General features: G+C 38.8%; 1 protein-coding gene across 1 annotated transcript in view; it reads right to left on the minus strand.

Moving 5' to 3' along the window:
- The window catches only part of col6a4a (collagen, type VI, alpha 4a), an 85,527-nt gene extending 65,831 nt beyond the window's left edge, over positions 1-19,696 (minus strand). Inside the window, exons 1-2 of the mRNA XM_062422093.1 lie at positions 19,671-19,696; positions 8,447-8,517 (exon numbers count right to left, since the gene is read on the minus strand). The gene's annotated coding sequence lies outside the window, so the exon portion shown is untranslated. The remainder of the gene's footprint in view (positions 1-8,446; positions 8,518-19,670) is intronic.
- Positions 19,697-21,365: the final 1,669 nt, after the last annotated feature.

Raw genomic sequence — 21,365 nt, forward strand, 5'->3', positions numbered from 1 at the left:
ATCATCTGTTTTACTATTCAGTAAGCTTGAAGCGAGCGCTCTAAAAGATTACAGGGTGATAAAAAGTTCACAAACCTCCTTTAACGAGAAAAAACGTATCTAATAAATCAACGAGTGTCATCAACTCTCGGCTCTTTAAATTCTTCACAGACCCACCAAGAGGCAAATCAGCCCCGGAGGCTCACCAACACCCCAATTAGGACTGACCCTGGATGAGGCAGTGATTACTCCCACCTCCACAGCTAGACACACATCTTGAGAGCACATGTTCCAACAGTCCTGAGCTTTGTCTCTGCGCCGCTCCTGCTCTGCTGGAGAAGTAAGCACATCTGAGCGCCACTGATTGCAGTCATGTGTCTGTGAAGAACCTACATGTTTGAAGGACACTGCTGTCAAACATGTTTCACCATCATCTTTGACATCAGGTAAATAAGAGATTAAAGTTGATTCTAAACTGATTATCACTGAATGCTGTTTGTGTAGATTGGAACGGTCCAGTCGATAATGGATCTCCAAAAGTCCAAAACTCCTTTCTGTGATATCACCATTGATTCATCAGCTGAAGGGCCAAACATCTCAACTGTGACTCAACATTCAACAACAGCAACAACATATTCATGAGTATTAGTCACTAGCACACTGTTACATTTACAGTATGTGGTGTACTTTTAGTCTGGACTGTCTCTCCTTGTTTGGACCTAGTTACTGTAGTTCCAATGAGGAGGTTAGGGATAGGGTTAGTCTTAATGCTACAACATACTGTATTATTTTACAGTCAATCCACAAAGAAAGTCATTTTGATTGGCAGATACAATTCCATTTTATCCAACTTATCAATCCACATTGATTCTGAGACTCTTGGGGCCACAGTTTTTTAGTGAAGCGTAATCTTCACAGACAGCTGTTTAAATCACACAAATCTGATGCTGTTATATGTTCTGAACTTATTAACAGCGTCTATATTGACTGAGCCATATTGACAGCCACTGTCCTTTCAGGCTGTTAACAGACGGCTGAACGCAGGTCGGAGTCGGTGTGGATTGAACGTTTCGATGTAGATTCGCAGTGTTCTTCCACCTTTGTGTTTGTCCTGTTCTTGTTTCAGGACATCGTGACAATGCCTCCGTGCACAATCACAGCTCCATAAAGACATGGCTTTACTAGTTTGGTGTGTTTGCTTGTCAGCCAGTGCAGAGAACTGACCTCAAACCCATCCAACATCTTTGGGATGAACTGGAACACCGACTGTGGGCTAATCCTTCTCAACCAACATCAGTGTTGGAGCTCCCTAACACATTGAATTATTATATAAGTATAGATTTCTTTAAAGATACCGTAGGTACATTGGCTTGTGTTGGTTTTTGTGCTGAAGTTTAAAGGCTTAAAGAGACAGGAGCTAAAAATGGCTGTTTCACACAGAGGCTGAACTGAGCGGCTGCATAAAGGACCAGTAGAAGATAAATAAGGAGTTTTTAAGTGGAAATCATGCAATTATATTGCAGTAGAGTTCCCAAATATAAATATAAAGACACCCAAGCTTCAGGACTTTGAGTTGAACAGGAAAGCAAAACCCTGGAACCTGGTTGTAAAATCTGGTGGAAAGCCTGAAACCAGAAACTAGAGTGCAGACTGGTATAGTTAGACTGACAGTCCAAAACCATAATGACATTTTGACTTGTCATGGCAGGAAAGGTGCAGGTGGAACTACTAAAAACATTTATGAAAATGTTCAATCCGTAAATCATTCTGGCACACAAACATGCACAATAACTGGAAGACATGTCCAAATGTCTGCTGTGAAAAAGGTCCTTCACATGGGTGTAAATAATGTTTAGAGTACGTCTTGTAGGTTTAATTGTATTCCATAAAAAAAAGATGGAAGAAAAAGCTATGTTTGATTGATTTATCCTTCCACTTATAATCTTGGCTCACAAGGGCAACTTTCTTCTTCAGAAATGTCTTTATTGATTTTAACACTAGAGTGGTCACATAACACATTCAGGTGCATAGTTGAGGTACAGCAACAGTAACATAGTACTGAAGAAGGGTTCCAGCTTAAATCCCACCCACCAGAACACCTCAAAAAACAAGAAAACGGTGCTCAGTTAGACATTTTCAGCATCAATAGTTAGGGAGTCTACGTGGTTTACAGAAGGTTGCCACATAGAATGTACATAAGGAACCCTTGAGGGAGAACCTTATCTTCTAGGAGGGGAGGCATGAGTCCATTTAAGGAGGTTGAGCCTTCAAGCAAGTAAGGAAGAAAATGCAATAATGTGCTGTGAGGATTTAGACAGGCCATGTGTGTGTGGGGGGGTGGGGGATGCCGAAGAGGACCACAAGGGGCTCTGGGTTTATGGTTCGGCCTATAACGTCACTAATTGTTTTGAATATTGCAGACCAGTATTCCGATAGTTGTGGACAGGTCAGAAACATATGAACGTAATCAGCAAGGGAGCCTTTACATCTATTACACTCATCTGTTCTGTCGGGGTAGATTTTGGCCAGCCTAGCATTAGTGCAGACCAAGATCTAAAGGCCGTATCAGAGCAGGAGGGAGAAAAAAAGTGATTGTGATAGATTGGGGAGAGAATGGAGAGAGAGTGTAGGCCAAGGGTCTTCCTGAATTGGGTCCAAATCATCAATGTGTTCATAACAACAGGGTTAGAGCTGATTCGCCTGGCCGTGATGGGCAATTGAGAGCAGACTACCGACCAAAGTGAATAGCATGAGGAGGAAGTCTCAAGCCAAGCCCACTGTGGGTATTAATCTTGTGTGTTGTAGGAGGACCAGTAGGGGAATTTACTGATGTTGCAAGCCCAGTAGTAATAGCGAAAATTAGGGACCCCACCCGGCTATTAGATTTTGGAAGATAAAGCGCTGATTGACTTATTCACGCCCTTTTGTTGCCACACAGGAAGGAGCTTATTAATTGGTCAAGTTTGGAGAAGAATGATTTGCGTATCAGAATTGGAATGTGTTGAAACAAATAGACAAATTGTGGGAGTACTGTCATTTTTATCAGGTTGGCGCGCCCCATTAGGGAATGAGGGACGGTGGACCATGTGGCGAGATCAGATTTGCATTGCTCATACAACAAACTGAATTTTTTTACTAAAGTTTTTTAGAAAACAATTCAGAAAATGAGTTTGTCACTCGTATGCCAAGATATTTGATGCCATCCGTAGCTTTTCTAAAGGGAAAGGAACCCTAAGAGAGCATGTCAGCGGTAGAGTTGATGGGAATATAATCACTCTTGCTACAATTGATTTTATAACCAGAGTATTTTCCAAATTCTTCTAGTATATTAAGGATCACTGGCATGCTGCGAACAGGGTTGGAGACGTACAACAAAAGATCATCAGCATAAAATGAGATTTTATGTGTTGTGCCATAACGTATTATACCTTCAAATCTGTCTTTGTTACGGAGCCATATGGCCAGGAGCTCAGCGGCTAGTGCAAATAGTAGGGGCGATAGGGAATATATGCGGAGGAAATAAGTCAGATTTCAGGCCATTGGTATTGATGGAAGCCATTGGGCACTTATACAGGAGCTTAATCCAATCTATAAAACTAGAGCTAAATCCAAATTTACTAAGCACAAAGAACAAGTATCACCATTCGACACAAACACATTTTGCGCGTCTAAAGACAGTACCATTTCAGGGGAGTCAGAGGGGGGTGAGAAGAGGATATTAAAGAGCCTTCTGGTGTTTGAGGAGGAGTTCCTGCCTGATATGAAGCCAGTCTGGCCAGGATTGATCAGCTTCGACATGGTTTTCTGCAAGCGATTAGCCAGGATTTTAGCAAGGATCTTAAAATCGACATTTAAGGGAAATTGGCCTATAGTTATCACAGAGAAGCGGATCTTTATCTTTTTTAATTAGCAAGGTGATTGAGGTTTCCGAGAGAGTAGGTGGCTGGTGACCTTTGGTATAGGCATCATTGAATACTCTTACAAGAATTGGGGCAAGGTTAGTTGAGTATGCTTTATAAAATTCTACAGTATAGCCATCAGGCCCTGGTGATTTGTTGTTCTGTAGGGTAAGGGTTAGGCTTAGGGTTATAGATTTTATCGTTTCTTGGACTTCGGTAGGTGTTATTGGCGCGCCTAAGCTGGAGGAGAGTGTTCCGTCAACCAGGGGGTATATAAGCCAATCAAGGGGATTGGGGCCCTCCCAGGTGAGCGGATCAGTCTCAGATTTGTATGGTTTAGAATAATAATTAAGGAAACTGTTACTAACTTCAGTGGTATGAGGTATTGGGTTTGAGCCTAGAAGCTGCGGCTGCCCGTGCTTGGTAAGCAAGCAGTTTACCCGCTTTGTCTCCCTGTTCGAAGAATATTTGTTCAGTATGTAGTAGTTGCTTATCAATTTTGCCTGTTAGTAATAAGCTGTAATATTTTCTTATATAAGGGGCTGAGGGAATACTGAGTATCCAGTTTAAAGATCTCGTTTCCTATTAATTTTACAAGGGCAACTTTCAACTAGTGAAATCAAAGTTATTAACTGATCTGGCAGCTGCAGCATGAAAGTCAGTCAGAGTGCAGAATTCATCCAGTTGTGTAAGTTTATACTGCTGCAAAACACTAACATGTGTCACTTCTCTTTTAATGTTTGAAGAAAAAAAACACACAAAGTTTGAATGCCTGAACTTCAGCTGCATGCTGTAATGTCCCTGTCAAACATCAAGGACACTGAGGCCCCCCCCCAGCCCCTCCCAACAGGTCCCTGGACATGACCCCTGGTGCTTTACATTACAAAAACACTAGAGCCCCTGTGATTTAATGTTGGTGATTGGACTGTTTGAAAGGCAGATGTTTGTGCTCTGGATAATCTAAACCCAGGAATTTGTTATTTCAATGTATAGAACCCATGTTTGGACCAGCGCTGAAAGAAAACAGCCATGAAACCAAACTCAAAATCTGGATGGGAATTTGGAGACTGTGTGACATGCAATAGACCAAGATCTGCTCACAAAAGTAGTGGAGAGGGTTTTTATAGAAAAGTATTTAAAAAAAAAAAAATCACTATCTAGGGAAGCTTGTTATCTCTGAGGAGAAAAAAAGGCTATTTTATATCTACATAAAACATGTTTAAGGAATTTCAATGTTGTTTAGCAGCCAAGATCTTCAGACTGTCCAAATATTTCAGTCCAAAAACTAAACAGCGTTCATGCCTAGCAGCTCTTTTAGATTTTAATGTTTATTTTGCGCTGCATCAGAAAGCAGCAGCTGAAACTAACCTACAAAAAAAGAGAGAGAGAGACGGTCACGGGTCGACTGACAATATTAATTTCAGACTATAAATTCTCTAAGTTGTGGACAAGTCTTGACTTTGATCCAAGACGATGAGAACTGGGAATATATCTTCAGGAACATGTCATATGTCTTCTAAGAGACTTCTAAGATGGAATAAAGCAACATTACAAAGGTGCAAAGAAACGTCTCTTCCATCAAAGTGAATACAAACTGTGTCAAATTTCTCTGTCACCCTGAGGTGTCGTGCCATTGAATTCGGTTGACACAGCTCCGGTCTCTCACAGTGTGGCATGCAATAAAAACAAACGATCGTTATCATTGTTGCACAGCCAGACACTGGTGGTTAGCTGAGCAGCTAGCTGGCTAACATGCTGATGTTACTGCAGCACACAAACAACCAGATGGACAAATGATCACGTTAATGTGTTCATAGTCAGAAACAGATAACTAACTAACAGCGTGTGTTTAAATCTAATGAAACGGAGATGTGATTAGTTTGGAGACATGACCAGCTGTTCTCAACTGTCCATACAGGACTGCCAACATGGCTGCCAGATTACATGGAGACTATCTGACCTGACAGCCAACCAGTTCTGGTGTCTGGCAGCTCCGTTCTGTTAAAAATGTTGAGGCTCACCACATTAAACCAAGCTAATTGCTCTTATAGTGGTTTTAAAACAAGAATTTTTACGGAGCTTGAAAAGAGAGCAGTGATATTGTTTAAAAGAAAGAAAGTGAGATTTATACAAAAATTATAAGCTCAGATCTATAAAAAAGGCTCTCTGATCAGACTGTCACTGAGCATGCAGCTTATCTTCTAACTCAGCCTTGCAGAAAAAGAAAATAAGAACAAATTCTGCTAATTGGAAATACTTCTGGTTTCCCGGTTAACATTGTGCACCTTTGGGGTTTCAGTAAAATCTGATAACATCAGTCGTCACAGTAAACAAGCAAAGTAAATACCGGTCTGCAGAGAAGGCAGAAGAATGACCTTATGTGGCCTGGCAGCCAGAAACACCAGCAGGGTTTCAACATATTTGTACAGTAGCTGTTAATGAAAAAAATGTGACTGTCGCTGCTCAATCCAGACCTCGTTCATTTTGTGAGGATCTCAGCTTTCTAAGGTGAAGATGCTTTAAGTGTGAAAGAGCTGTTCTCCAAAGCTGAGCACAAACTCTCACAATCTTTGCATTAAAAATAAACACAACACTATTTAGTGACTGGTTTTCCATACAAACACTGCATATGTGGATTCCTTTAGTAGTTGATGGTAGTTCTTAGAGCTAAATATTATTTTGATATAACATACACAAAAAATATCCGCAGACCTTCATCCAACTTGCTCACTAACCAAACCATTGACCATGCTCCAGCACCTCCAACAGTGACAAGCACGACTGCAATGAAGAATGAGCCATTGTCATCACTGCGAGCAGATTTTACGACTATTGGAGGACGAGATTTGGGCTGTGGTCAAAGATGATTTTGGGGTGGGGTATATTTCTCTTCAATATATGAATCATACGTACCGACTGCACTGGATCAAAGTTAAACTATTCCAATTCCCATCCAACATACACCACTAGTGTGACCATTGGAAGCAGAACCAAGCCACTCTGATTTACATCTTCTGGGATTGTCCAAAGTTATCTTTTTTTTGGCAATTAATACTTAATATGCTTTCCAAAACAACTGAAACCCTTAAAACCATCAGCCTCCCTTGCTTTATGTGGTGTGGTAACACAAAAGTCTTGTGTCTTATTCCACACTGGTGGCCAGACGACACATTTCAATTGCAGCCCCAAATTAAAGTATACATTTTAACATTGCTGCATTGGAGTGCAGTATATAGAAAAGTGTTCCTAATATTTTGTGCATGCACTGCAGTACACCACGACCCGCTACAACCTCAGTAGTAAACATAAAATAAAGCTATCACTTTTCTGTAGCTTTGTAGTAAAAGTGGAATTTATGGCAGAGCTGTTGTGTTGGATTGGATTGTGTTGGATTGTGTTGCACAAGTGTTCCTGATAAAGGGCTTGTTGAGTCTATATTTCAGTCTCACTGTTTCTCTTTAAAATGATTTACATGTTTTTTTTAATCTCAGGAATCACTGAGTTTTTTTTTTAACTAATTCAGGCCTTTAAAATCCAAAAGAAGGAATGAATCTGAGAAGTGAAATCACTCTTGCACGACTGCTCTCACAGGTCAGCTTTGATCGAGGGTCTTTTTGCAAGACTAAAAATCATTTGGCGTCTGCTCTGCTTTCTAATTGTGTACGTTTCTGTTGAAAATGAGAATCCGTCTTTGATTTGTTTGCCTAGATTTCAATCAGTCTGGATCCTGTGAGCCTGCTCATTAGTTATGAAAGGAATATGGATTATAACATGCTGCTATAGGACATGTTTGATGTTATTTGGCAGCTTGTTTGCTTTCTTGGTCAAATCTCACATGAAAGTAGAGCATGTGGAATGCTGGCAAAGTTAAGTGGTTCTCATTGTGGGAAATATTAAGGAAAAATACAGAAACTTTTCCATATAATGTGACAACTACAATAAAAAGTTATGAAAAATAGTTGAGCAAAGAAGTTAAAATTTGATGTCAGGGTGGCAGGAAATTCCTCATTATGGATTTCCTCAGCAGATAAAGAAAAATAGGAACATCCTGGAGAAAGTTGAGGGTGAAGCTAATTTTTTGTAATTACCTTTGGTCACAGCTTGAGGCAACCACAGTCCTTTAAAAACACCACAAATTCGCCCAGAAGAAAACAACCCACCACCCTAAACATAAAACGCTCAAGAACTGTAATACTGAATTTCTTTTTTTGTTCATCTCAGAGTGGACTGACTAATCTCTACCACCAGCTTCAGTTACATATTAAATGACACTTTAAGCTCTTAAAACCCACACAAAGTGACCACAGTGACCATAAACAGGAAAACGAATCCCCCGCAGACCAGATTAAAGCACAAATGAACCAGAAAAGTAACACCAAAGTGCCTGTAGTGACCTTTTCTTTAAACACAAGAGGTTTTATGGCTGGCTTGTTGAATGTATAATATGTTTTATGATACAGTGTAAGCCTGCTGCAACACTCCGGGTGGAATGTGAAACCAAACAACTGTCAGACTTGTACAACCACACAGCCGTTTGAATGTTAGTGGAAGAAATGATGGTGTGTTACCTGGCAGAGATTCAGCGTCTGGCTCAAAGACACTTCAGCAGGACGCAGGAAGTCCAGGGAGTCAGACGATCCTGGAGGAGGAAATAAACGTCATTACCTACAGAGAAGTAATCCAACTACTGCAGCTTTTACCATTATCAATACTGCTGTTACAATTACTACTACTATTACTACCACTAGTATTGCTACTAGGGATGGGCGATTATGGCAAAAATCAAAATCACGATTAATTGAACTTTTAACCTCGATTACGATTAATGAACGATTATCTCCTCCCTCGATGAACAATGATGTATTTTCACGGTTTCTCTTGTTTTGTATTTTACACTGCTGCCCTCACACATGAGGATCTTGAGGGAGGTAAAATAATGATGTTTTAAGGTGTGACGCTGTGGTTAATGTCTAGTTTACTTGATCAGAACTATGTAAAGATCATGGTTTGGGTTCAAATGATCACTGGAGACAAGTTTTCAAATTCCTTAAAGATATGCAACCTTTGCTGTCATGGCAACAGTGAACACCACCATTAATTGTCATGAGCAAGATTAAGTCGATTAGAGTTTCTAAATGTCGGTTTCTATTATTTTTCGATTAATTGCTCAACCCTAATTGCTACTACAAGAGCTACTGCTGCTTTATCATTATCAACACCTCAGCTATTACTACTGTTGTTACTACTACTATTAGTACTAGTGCTAGTACTACTCGACCCAATACCATCACTACCTGTTTCCTGCTTTCCTACAGTGCAGATGATTTGTAGCTGGCATTCTTTTGTTGATATTCATGTTTTTTCTGCTAGACAACAAGTGTTCTTTTAACAAACAATACAAGCCAGTTCTGCAGTGATGGGAAATTGAGGGTTATTAAATGTCAAGTGTTTGGCACGTCAAGCATGATCTCGATTTTATGGTTTTAACAGAAATTTGTTTGGATCAGGATAGGAGTGCAGCTGTTTTAATGGAGTGAACTCCCTCTAACTTCAGTTTGAGCATGAGTGAAGCTAGAGTACATAAGAAAAGATGTGGAGTTGACCAATTCAAGCAGATGTGGAAATGTGGCTTATTTTGAATAAGTGAATACGTTGAATTAATCTTCTTGAGCTGTATTTCTAAATATCTATCGGTCAACCTTTTCTGTTGATTTAACTGAACTGCAATCTATAATCTGTGTTGACTTTGACTCTGTAGTTATTGTTGGTGGCTTTGCATGCTGACAACCCCCAGGACAGCGGCATTGATAAACTGTGTTGTGTTGTTGATAACTATGGACTGACTCAGCATATGAGCCCACACACAACGGGGGCGGCTGTGGCTGTTGATGTGCCTTTGGGTAAGATACTTCAGCCCAAATTGCTCCTGATGGGTGTGCTAATGTGAATGTGACATGTAGTGTAAAAGCGCTTTGAGTGGTCAAAAAAAGACTATGAAGCACTATATAAGTACAGTCCATTTACCATTACAACAAAGGGCACATTCTGGATTTAGTAATCTCCAAGGGTCTGAACATTTTTACGGTTGTGGTGACTGATGGTGCTCTCTCTGATCATTCCATGTGTTTTCTATGAGAGCGCTATCTCTGCACACTAATGTTCAAACATAGATTGTATATAAGAAATGGACGTAACATCCGTGACGTCACCCACACGTTTGTGGACTGCTGCTCGGAGGCCAATAGTTTCGGATCTGAGCAGCACCATCTAGAAAATTTCAGGTGCATGCTGGGAAAAATAAAAACACGGATTCTACTTATATGGGCATCAGGAGGAGCAAGAGGCGCCCTCCTGAACCTGTGAACCAATCAACCTGTCAATCAGGACGTAGCCACGCCCTAATGCATACCCTGCTTTATCGTCACATATAAAATCAGGGAGGCCAAAATGTCCCAAATGAACATCATACTGCATTGAAGAAGGCTTTAAACTAGCGATTGAGACCATAAACACATTTTGAAAACGTTTACTGAGGTCAGAAATCAAGTGAGAAGTTGGTGAATTCTCAATTGACTTGTATAGAAACGGAAGTCCTTTTGACACCAAAACAGTCGCCCCCTGGTGGCCTTTTGATAGAATGCAGTTTTAAGTTACTTCCGAGTTGGCCTCATTTCAGAGGACCGGAACTCCCCGCCTGTGTTCAAACAGAGGTAATCACAAAATGGTAAATCAATGAAAACACCAGTGAAATGTTGATGAGAGTCTCTGGTAAGAAAAAATCCCCATGGAGAAATGTTATGCTGGCCAAAGAAGAGAAAGCAGGTGGGGGAAAAAAACGAATCTCAAGGTTTATCAGTACGTCTATAATGAGAGACATCTTATTTATAATTTGGCAGACCTTTTTCTCTGATTCAGAAGATTAGACACGCAATCATTGCTTCCATATCAGGTACAGGATATGTGTTGTCCACTTAAAATCAATACAAATACCATCATGTAATTTTATCCAATCAACCATAAAAACCTGGAAGACATTATAGAACATCTGACATCCTCCTGCTACCAAAAGGCTTTAAAGAAATCTAATTGCATGGCCTCAGATCTCCCACAAATTGTCAACACAGATATCTTTCCACAGTCCCTGAAAACTGCTGTCATCAAACAACTCTAACAATCCAGACATTTTACAATCATTGCTGTTTTGATGTCTTCCAGTCAGGATTTCAACCACATCACAGCACTGAGACAAATAAACTGTAAAAGTAAACTTGCCTTGCCATAAATACCACTAAACTCTTAACATTATGAGTACTGCTCCTTTACCAATACTGTTATTACAACCTCTACTACTGCTGATACTAGCATTACCACTGCTGCTGATACTTCTACTAGTTTTGCTGCTACTTTGACAACTGCTTTATTTATACTACTACTACCACTGGTGTTGCTATTATATTACATTACTATGTATGATTACTATTACCACAACTACTAACAGTGTTGGAAGGGGTCTAATTTGTATATTTTTAAAGACGTTTTCCCACTTTATGATGTCAGATCTGCCTTCATGCTTTCAGTATTGATGTTTTATCTTTCTTTAGCTGGATTTATTTTTGTGTTTTCCAGATTCATCAATAAAAGCAGACAGTGTGTATAAAGAACAGACTTCCTGATGGGAGACACTGTTCCACCCTCACACAAGATAAACAGGAAAAAAATACTTTAGTTATCAGTCAGTGACAGAGTGTCTGCTGAGGAATCGTCTGCCTGCGAGGATCATGGCCTATGTCTATATGTGTGTTTGTGTGTGTGGTCCACTGTTTACTTCTGTTCACTTAACAGACTTAACATTTCGTTTCCTGCAGTATACATTGTATGTGAAACCACTGTCACACCTGTTCAGCTGCTCTGTGGCCTGAGATCATGGTCTCACACAGGAGGGTAGTTTAGATCCTGAACACCAAATTATTAGTGAGTAAGCAAACTTTATTGCTACACTGAAGGGCCTTTTAAATCTGGAATTACATGATGCTTCAAAGGTGCACAGTCATCACAAAAGCATAAATACCCCAAGAATTTCACAATCTATAGAAAGACAAAGTTTCAGTTCCCAATGTAAGAAAACCTCATTAAAAATAACACTTACAGCTACTATAATAGATAAAAATGCAGCTTTGGAACAGAAACTCTCTCAACAGTGTGTTAATGTGGCTCATTTCATATGTTTAGATAAGGACAGGAGGAGTTTTTATCTAATCTAGTTTTTTAGGTGGCCTACTAATGGCCGATTAATCTGCCTTTTATTTTCTAAAGTAATTTATTAATTTGTTGGTCTGTAAAATGCCTGAAAACATTGGTACAGTTTCTTAAAGTTCAAGTCGATGTCACAAGATCAAGAATAGCAGTAAACCTTGGAAAAACCTGGGAAATGTTTGGCACTGTCTACATTACAAAAGACTTGAATTATAATCGCTTGATCGCTTGATCGCTTGATTCATCGACTAATCATTGGATCTCTTCACATAGTCTCTTCACAAGTCTAGACATTCACAGGCCAATGCTGCGTTCACAACTCATGGGACTGATAGTAAAGATTGGAAAAACGTCCATATTTGTGACTTTGAAGTGTTCATGGCACAGAACAACTGAAGACGGTTGTGTGATTACAGAGTTGGTGGAGTCATGGTTAAAATACTGACAAAATAACACAATGTCGGAGGCACAAAGTTGGTTGTAGTAGTTTAGTAGTTTAGTAATTTTTCATTTTTAACCAAGACTTGGATATTGGCATTTAAATTATTGATTATCTATTGATTGTTTTCAAATACTCAATTATTCAGTCAACAGTGAGACAAATTATAATCTCTATAAATTACCACAGACCAAACTGCTTAGCTTTCACATCCCAATTTTCCAGGAGTAAGAATGAACTTTCATGTTATACAAATACCTTGTTAAAGCAAATCTGGGGGCAAGAAGTTCCAGGAATTTGGAAAACCAGGAATACTGTATCGTACCATATCACATCGTATTGTATTGTAATGTAAGGAAGTATACCAGCAAAGAATAAATGATTGGGGGTAAATGGAGACCCAGGACCCTGACAGGTCAATCTGATAGAAATCAACGCCCACTAGGCTAGAAACTCTCTGTTGATCTTCTTGGTTATTAGAAGATGACGACCTCCGATGTAAAACTCTTTAGGAAACCTGCAATATCACACTCAGATGGGAGAGGTGGAGGGGAGATTAGGTCATGACAACTCACAGAATCTTGAGGAATCTGAGGGGAGTGGCCTACATCCTGAAACCTTAACAGTCCCGATCCTAATCTGATCATCTGATTGGTGTCCGCTTCTCTGCCAACTCTGCTAATGACTGTACAGTTAGAAACATAAACTCAGACCAAAAAAGGCTTTAGACTCCTTCTCCACACACACACACACACACACACACACACACACACACACACACACACACACACACACACACACACACACACACACACACACACACACACACACACACACACACACACACACACACACACACACACACACACACACTCGACAGTCCTACTCTTTCTTTGCAGCAGATCTATGATATACACAGTTGTAAAATAATGTAAACACCTCATGAAAAATTATGTAAACCGTGAAATAACCACATCACACTTCAGCCATATGATTGCAGATAGAGTCTCAACATGGGCCTCCTCCTTTGTTGTGTATATAATGTGTTTGAAAAGTCCTGCAGTCATGTGGTTGTTCACCTTTGACCTGATCTGACCTTTGTAAGAGCAGCTAACGCCTGAAGGCTTCTGCTGTGATTTACAGACTAAGATAAATAGGAGAAACTGATCAAAGGTTGATAAAATGTTATTTTGAAGAGTTTAGAAACGGCCTAAAGAGTAGTAACAGCATGCACATTTTCAGTCTCCGGGGAGTTGTTCTGTGTAAGACAGACGCGACTGAGCATGTGTGGTAATGCAGTTTTTTTCACACAGGTTGTATTGATTAGACTCTGACTAGCAGTTTGGTTCAGGACCCTGTAGGGCTGGGTATTGGTACTCTTATGGAAATGTCTCCAGTCAAACCCGTTACCGATCCTTTTTGCACCCTGAGCTATAAAATATGACTATTTGTACGGACTTGCTCACAACCAATCAACGCAAGCGTTCTTGGATTTAATGCATCATGTGATTGGTCCACTGCCACAGCAGCTACAACCCGTCTGTGGTGGTTAAGTCGTGGTGAATTTGAGTTAGCGCGCTTAGCAGTTCAGTAGCCAAGATGCCACCTAAACGCTCTAAAGTGTGTCTACACTACACGCCTGTTACTATGGATACAGAGACAGAGAACTACATGTGTTAATGGAAATCTAATGAAGTACTCAGCTGGTATCAGCATCACTTTAAGGGGACTTGGATTGGTGCTGGTATTGTCATTTTTTAAACAATACAGTCCTAGTATCCTAGTTTGTTAACAACTTCGGCTTCTTTTCCATGCAACAGTGGCTGAGGCTCATGGGTATTGTAGTATTTACAGCTGTTTGCCAAAATAAAGTACAAAACCAGATTTTTCAAAAATTGAAACTGATGGTCAGAACATAAAAATATGTTCTTACATTAGCTTACATTATGCAGAAGAGTCTATGTGTTTCTATGTTCAGTAACATTGAGGAGATCCTTTGTAGGAAACATTTAAATGAGAATACAGAATGAAGATAGTTACTACTGGAACCAGTAGCTTCTCAAAGTTCACGGCCTTATTTTATGAGTTTTATGAGACGTTGCATGCTGTAACCATTTCCTCATTGGACACACTGACTTCTTTGAGTCTCTATTGGCTGCTAGACAATGTCAGAAAGTTGACAGGACTCCAAGAAGTAAAAGACAGAGATAGAGTCAGAGAAAGAGAGAGAGACATCCGAAATATATACTATTGGAAATGTAGCAGTGACAGACTGTATAATAGAGCAGATGTGCAGATAAAGGAAGATTATACTGTCAATAAATTATACAAGTGTGCCGTGAATTAATCTCCAGAAGCACAACAGCGGATAAAAACAGCACATACTACGATAGAGTTACTGATACGCACCATAAAAGATCTGGTATGGAACTCTGTATTGTAGTAAATGTTTCTTTCTTTATTTTTGGTCTTTTAACATCCAGGCAGCATGTTGGAGTGTTTTCACTTTAACCTGTTATCCCTTCAATTTTCACTTGTTTTATGTCTGTATTCCATAAATCAACCATATCATTAACCGACAGAGGATGACAGAAACAATATATTTATACTATGGCAGCAACTAACAATTATTTCTATTATTGATTAATATATTGTTTATTTTCTTGATTAATTGATTAATTATTTGTTTAATGATTTCCTCAAATGTCTTTTTTTTGTCCACAACCAAAAAATATTCAGTGTACTGTCACAGAAGACTAAAGAAACCAGAACATATTTACTTTTAAGAGATTTGAATCAGAGAAATTGGACATTTCTTTTCTTAAAAAGCTACTCCGAATGATTAATCAATTATCATAATGATTAAATTAATACTTTAATACTACGTTTTTTAAATGACCCATAGATTAAATCAATGTTATATTGTCTTGATTGATAGACCGTGTAGATTGTTTGACATTAAATCATTTTGTTTGTACTCCCTAAAGACGTGCAGACACCTGGAGTAAATCACACTGAACCACATCACTGACTCAAGCTGAAATCACTACCATGTGCCACAAACATATTTCCAATAATAAACACTGTAGATGTCTGTCCATCACTGACTCACTGACTCACTGACTAACTGAATGAGTGATGAAGTCGCACCATTGGTCAGCCAGTGGTGGAGCGTCCCGATTGTTGCTCTTTTAAAGAGAATTGTCGCAAACAGTCTCTATTAAGTAAGATGTAATGTTAGGACTGGGTGATATGGTCAAAATCAAATATCACAATATGTTTGACCAAATACCTCGATATCGATATCGCAACAATATTGTAGAGATGACTGTTGATGCTTTCACACAATATTTACACTATGAAATGTTTGATGAATAATTATCAGTAATGTGGCTATACGACAAAATGGGTAAAAGGTAAATAACAGAACAGATAGGACAGTCAGGTAAGTTCAGTTCTGTAATGCAGCTTTAAAACCCAACTCTGATGACATATCGCAATATTACGATATCCAAAATCTAAGACCATATCTAGTCTCATATCACGATATGGATATAATACCAATATATTGCCCAGCTCTATGTAATGTAATTAATTGATTAAAAGTAAGTTCTCTTTCAAATTCAACATCCTGAGATATGAGTGTATTGTATTGTTCTTCAAACTGCATTTATAACACTTTAACAAGTCAGACCACTGCAGAAAATTGTGGGTAGCGTCTCTTATAACAAATTCTCTAGAATTTTTTGCACAATGACTGTACACGGTCCAGCCATATAGTAAGTTTTGACCCAGTCTTGTTGCATAAGAGAAGATAAAAAAAGAATAGAAAGTTGAATAGGAAACAGATGAGCTGGAGCTGGAAGGAGGAGGAGGGGGAGGGGTTGTACAGTGAAGGCTGCAGAACTACACTCAGCTATACTAAGCAGAGCTGCCTGAAGTATGGAGGCTCATTAGTGACAAAACCTTCAGAGCTATGATCAAATCTCACAAACCTGTCGTGTTGGTAACAGGTTTAATCAGTATCAGAAAACCCAGCATGCACATTTTAATCGATAAAAATTATGATATGATCAAAATTGTAAATCTCTGCCAGGTGTGATCAGAAATTCTTAATTTTGCAAACAAATATAAAAAAAATACAAAGCTCATTAAAAGTAACAGCACTCCATTAAAACTTTTTTTTGGGCCTTTCTGTGTGAAGTCGCACAGGACTTTTAAAACATTGTTTCTGTAATGAAAAGCCTAATAGCTGTTCTATAGGTAACACCTAGCTGAACCCTAACCCTAACCCTCCATATACTGTGCTTGATTTACATAGTTGAGTTCTCCATGTGAAGGAGACATCAGGAGATGAGAAGACAGGAATGAACAAATAAGAATGAGCTCCACCTCTGATAAATCTCATGATAAATGATCGTGTCGGCTTTTTGATACAAGATAAATTGTGATCTTGAGAGTTTGGCATTAACCTTCATGTTGTCCTCCCGGGTCAAATTGACCTGTCTGTTTTGACTTTTCTTCTTTCCTCCCTTCCTTCCTTCCTTCCTTCCTTCCTTCCTTCCTTCCTTCCGTCTGTCCTTCCTCCCTCCTTCTCTCTTTCCTTCCTTCCTTCCTTCTTTCCTCCCTCCATCCCAGCTGTTTTCTGATGTTTTCTGTCCTTCCTTCCTCCCCCCTTCCTTCTTTCCTCTATCCTTCTTTCCTTCCTTCCTCTTTTCCTTTCTCCCTCCCTCCTTCCTTCTTTCCTCCGTCCTTCTTCCCTCCCTCCTTTCCTTTCCTTCCTTCCTTCATTCTCTCCTTCCTTCCTTCCTTCCTTCCTTCCTTCCTTCCTTCCTTCCTTCCTTCCTCCCCCCTACCTTCCTTCTTTCCTCCATCCTTTCTCTCTTCTGTCTTTCCTTTTTTTCCCTCCTTTTCTTTCCTTCCTCCCTCCCTCCTTTCCTCCCTTCCTCCCTTCCTCCCTCCTTTCCTCCCTTCCTCCCTTCCTCCCTCCTTTCCTCCCTTCCTTCCTTCCTCCCTCCTTTCCTTCCTTCTAACAGTAAACATGGCGCTCCTTGGCTTCCATAGAAATGAAATGTGTGAGAGGTATCATCGTACAATCTGGCTTCGATTCATCACCTCACCATCTGTGTTGCCAGTCTCACCTGTCTCTAAAATGTTCAAACACTTAGGTCAGAGTTTCCATATAGGTGCCCTTCAATTTTCTTTTTTATAGATCACAACTTTTTTTTCGTGAGAAGTTGCGTGAGTCTCTTTTGAGGCCCCTGCACCGTTCCATAGATTCTGAACTGAAAACATGTGTGGTGAATTGCTGCAATAAGCATGTGTTTTGCATTGAGAGTCTCCTGTACTGTAGATACCACACAGCATAACGTAGAAGACTGACTAGAGAGGATGCAGATGTGAAACAGAGATTTAAGCATGAGAGGAGGATCCGTAATGCCAAACATATTTTTCCTTCAGAACACCCTTCTTATTGTTAAAGGACCAAACTGGTGTTTTTTTCCTATTGTTGACTGTTTATCACATATTGAGCGGGCTTATTGTAGCATTCCTGCGAGGAGGGAAACACCACAATCAAAACCTTAAATACTGCAGTACTATCAAGTGAATGCAACTGTTCTTTTACATGCAAAAAACTCCAGTATGATCCTTTAGCTCCAGTAACTACCACTGGGATGCAAATGTGAGCTGAATGACTTCCTAAAAGGGAGAATTTGCTGCTTTTTCTTGTCTTACATCACAGTGAGTTAAATATTTTAAGTTGCTGGACTGTTGCTTGTTCAAAAAGACATTTGGTGACATCACCCTGAACTGACAATCAAAGGCATTTTTCACTGTTTTCTGATGTTGTATCTACACGGTCGCCCATAAAGTTGGAATAATTGAGTTTTCAGACACATTCCTCTTTTTATTTTCTATTTATACACATCAGTAATGACCTTTGACCAGGTATAATGAGATTAATCAATACAATTTTGAGATTATATACACTTTATCTATCAAGAATAAATCACATTTTCACAATAATTTCATGCAAAGAGGTAAAAAATATTTTATTCCAACTTTATGGGCGACCGTGTAGTTAATCATTGATTATTTTTGACTGTTGGTTGAACAAACAAGACATTTAAAGACGTTACCTGAAGACATTTTTTTTCCTGCTATTTCCTGACATTTTATAAACTGACTAAAATATGAATCGTTTCAGTGGGACAATAATCGGCAGACTATAAGGAAAATAATTGTTGGTTAGCTCCAAACTACCAGAAAGGGTTTTTTCCCCCAAAATGTTTGACAGGAAAGAGAAGTGGCTACAACAATCAAACAAAGCTCCCTTCCCAGATTCGAACCAGGGACGTTGTAACAACCACTCAGCTACCAGCGCAATCCAAACTACCATGAAGTCTTAAAAGAACATAAAAAATTGCATAGAAAATGTGACTCTACATTCACTTTTTACCTCTAAAAGTCAACTATCCTACACAGAGTAACTACTATACTCAATTTAACTTTTATTTTTAAGTATTTCAAAATACAATTACTCTACAAATACTCTAATTTGCCAGCTTCTGCTACAGATTTTACATACAAAACAGAACAAAATATACAATAAACTTTTTTTTTTAAAGACAGATGTACATGCACCATCAGTAGCATAATCAAAAACTAACATTAAATTCATACAAACAACATAGATTTACACCAATTCATGTAGAAACACCTTAATGGACAGATCTCACCAAACCTTAATACCGTTTACATGTTAAATATAATAGATAAAATATCCATTTTGAATGAAGTAACTGCAAAGGGTAAAAAAATAAACTGAAATTGATCCCATTATTTGGCTCCTCTTACATTAATGACACCAGACTGAATAAAAAGTCTCCAGATTAACAGGTGCTACAGAGATTTTTAAAGATTTCAAGTAAAGTCCCCCCTCAGTGGATCTGAATTCAGCCTTTAAAACCAACTGTCTCAAGGTGATTCAGGTGACAAAGAGCTGCACATTCTTTGCATTTCATCCTTTCCACAACTATTCTGCATTTGCGTATATTTTTCATTCATGCACAGGAGTAAATAGACTGAAACTCACTTACAGTTCTGCTGCACTGCACCCGCACCCTCAGCACGCAAAACACACGAGTCCCACGGCCATGTAGGGATGTGCAGGCTTGTTTCTGCAGGAAACACCTCCTCGTCTTCTACTCCTCCCCCCATGATCCTGCACAGATCTGCTGCAGGGGAGAAAAAAAAAAGAGTTAATGACCCTTTACTCAAGAATCTGGACAATGATGCACAGCTGTAGCTTTCTGTGGCAGGTTAACCTCATTTTTATGAATGACACACTGCTCAGAACATGAAGTGTTAAAGAGATATCTGTAAAATCATCTGTTACATACATCAGTCTTGTATATATATATATATATATGTAATTAACCCTCAGTTACAGAATTTCCTCATAATTAGTGTCAATAACAAACTTCTGAACAACAAATCATTCATAAACACTTCATCAGTCACAGATAAATGTGCAGTTAATCTTTAATTAAGCTTTCAGACAGCAGAAAGACTTATTTTTTATAGTGTTTATGAGAAATAAACACTATAAGAAATACTTAAAAAAACATTCTATAATGATCCAGTGTTACATAAAACAGGATAAATGATTTCAACAGATGGTATTAAATATGAAGAATGAACCTTTTTGACATTTTAGATGAATATGTGTTGAATATATTTCCTTCTTTGTATGTTAAATACATCAAATTTTAGGTTAAAATGATGAGATGTAAGGGTTAATATTGTCTAACAAGAAGAAAAGGAAGCAAACTGTCCAAAAGTGCAGAATGTAACTTTGATTGAGCAGCATTGTCAGCAGTGCAGTGAGGTGTAATGTGTTCACTTGAGAACAATTCTGCTCAGTTTTTCTGCGTTAACGAGATAAATATGTTGGAAATCTGAGAAATATTTTCTTGGGGGAAAAAAAATCTGCTCTGCATTTATGAATAATCGAAATGCCTCAAGTCCTGACTGACTTCTCCTGACGTCTGAACTTCGTTGCGTCTATAGTGAAGAAGACCTGCGAGCGAGGCGAAAACATCCATACGTGTGTTTTTCTTCATGTTCTTTCTGTGTTCCTTTATAAATATAATGTATTATAGTTTTGAAATCATAATTAACATGTTGCAAGTTTTGTTTTGCTAATAGATTATTAATTAATCCTGAAGATTCGGACTCCAGATGTCCTCTCTAACTAACTGCATGTAAATCTAAATGAAATGTTAATTAAAATAACCTCGTAGCTCTTTACGCTGTCTGATGGGTTTGTTTCATCTCTTTTTGAAGTTTGATAAAACATTTTTGCCTGGCCTGAGATGTATGCAACAGTTAATAAACTACTTACAATACCATTTATATTAGTTAAAGACACGAGTATCAAATCAGGCGGGACAGAATTAGAACTTAACGAGTGATAAAAAACAGATTTCAACACAGAACCAGCAGACAATCATTCCCCCAAATACCAACATATGTACAACATTTAATTTGGAAGCTTAAAGGGACAGGAAGTCACCATGTGTTGCCCCCCAGTGGCAGGCAGCAATGTAAACTGTTTGTTAAAGGCTTATATCTGTTATATCAAGCTTTGGATTCAGACACAATATTTATTAGAAGATCAGTTCAATGTTGGTTTTGATCCAAACATGATCAGACTCATCCAATCACTGAGCTTAAAACTACTGAAGCTAAATATTACACTCATAGAAACCTGATCTAAAACCATAGACTGT

The sequence above is a fragment of the Scomber scombrus genome, chromosome 7 (genome assembly GCF_963691925.1).
Source record: "Scomber scombrus chromosome 7, fScoSco1.1, whole genome shotgun sequence".
NCBI classification, from domain to species: Eukaryota; Metazoa; Chordata; class Actinopteri; order Scombriformes; family Scombridae; genus Scomber; species Scomber scombrus.